This window comes from Echinops telfairi, unplaced genomic scaffold, assembly GCF_000313985.2.
Source record: "Echinops telfairi isolate 266 unplaced genomic scaffold, ASM31398v2 ScPeMD7_1;HRSCAF=3_0, whole genome shotgun sequence".
NCBI classification, from domain to species: Eukaryota; Metazoa; Chordata; class Mammalia; order Afrosoricida; family Tenrecidae; genus Echinops; species Echinops telfairi.
Window position 1 is genome coordinate 9129688 of NW_022103896.1, and position 1955 is coordinate 9131642.

Sequence of the window (1955 nt, forward strand, 5' to 3'; positions counted from 1 at the left end):
GCTATAGAGTCAGCTAGTGGAATAAGGGTTTGGGGGGAGGGCGATACAGAGGTGGTGGCGGAGCGAAGGGATGATGATGTCAAGGAGTCCATATAGAAAAATCCATTGGAAACGGATGTAGTAGTAAATGTACAATTCTGCTGACTGAGATTTAACTATGGAATGATTTGATATATGTATTACTCTCAATTAATTTAAGGAAAAAAAAACATAAAGAGAGAAGAAGCTTGCCACATCTCCTTTTGTGACTGCGGGTTCTCCCTAGAAAGCCTGGTCTGATCACATGAGCTCTCACAGCCTCTGTTTGGCTGACTGCGCAATGGGGATACAAATAGCTTTTACTGCATTGAAAAGTCGATCACGGTGGGCGCAGTTAGATTAAAATGTAGCCCCATGTCTTCTGATCTCCCTGTTGACCCATTTCAAGTGAGTTCCAGTTTTTAATAAATTCTGCTTTCTTTAAAAAATGTTTTAAAAGAATTGTATTTCCCAAGGATATCTGCAATTATGTGTTGCTGCTGTTCAGTGCCGTTGAGCTGGTTCTGATCAAAGCAAGTCTATGGACAACAGAGCGGAGAACCACCCAGTCCCGACCCCTCCCCACCATGACTGCTATGTTACGGCTCATCACTGCAATCCCTGCGCCAATTCATCATGTCGAATGTCTGCCTCTTCTTCCAGGCCCCTCCACTTCACCAAGCACGATATCCTACTCCAGGGACTGTCACTCCTGACAACATGTCCAAAGTATGTGAGACCAAGTCTCACCATCCTGGTCTCTCAGGATCATTTTGGCTGCACTTCTAAGACAGATTTGTTTGTTCTTTTTTCAGTGCATGGTATTTTCAATATTCTTGCCACAGTTCAAATGCATTGATGATCACTACCCTTAGTGGTCATGACAGTGATTTCCACATTTTGTCTCACACATCATGCCTAGGGCTTCATACACAATATGACTCTTGTCGATCCATGATTAAATTGCTTGTTGTTGTTGTTGTTGCTAGGGGTTCTCAAGTGAGTACCAATTTACCACCTCATAGTGATCCTACACACTGCTCAATCTCACGTTATCTTCATAATCATTGCTATGCTTCAGGCCACTGGGGCAGTCGCTGTGTCAATCCATCTCCTTGAAGACCTCCCTCTTCGTCACCGGCGGCTCTCTACTTTACCGAACACGATGTCCTTCTCTAGGGACTGGTCCCTTCTGATAACATGTCCAAATTATGTGAGGTGAAGTCTTGCCATCCTTGCTTCAAAGGAGCATTCTGGCTGTACTTCTCCCCAAACGGATTTGTTTGTCCTTCGGCCAGTATATAGTATATTCAACGCTTTTCACCAACACTGCAATTCAAACACCTCACTTGCTCTCCAGCCTTCCGTACGCATTGTCTAGCTTTGCATGCATATGAGGTGACTGACTATACCATGGCTCGGGTCAGGTGCCCGCCAGTCTTCAAAGTGCATCATTGCTCTTTCATGCATTCAAGAGGTCTTCTGCAACAGATTTGCCCGATGTAACACATCCTTTCATTGCTTGGATACTGCTTCCATGGGCACTGACTGTGGATCCAAGCACAAACAATTCTTGGCCTTCCGTCTTTTCTCCATTTACCATGATGTTGCTAATTTGTCAGATGGGATGATCTTTGTTTTCTTTATGCGGAGGTATAATCTGTAATGAAGGCTGTAGACCTTAATCTGCAAGTTTGGGTCATTTGCATATTGCAGCTTGCTGCTCAGTCTTCCTCCAATCCTGACAGCACACTGTTCTTTGGATTTGAGTGGGCTTCAAAGGGTTTGTGGAAAAATGCACTCTTTTCCCATTCCAGTTTCTATGAACTTTTTGGATTACTTGCTCCATATGGAAACGAAGTATGGTGAAAAGATGTAACCTGACTGTGGATGAGCAACTCAAACCTTCTGTCCCCGTCCTCCCCCAACCTCAAGGG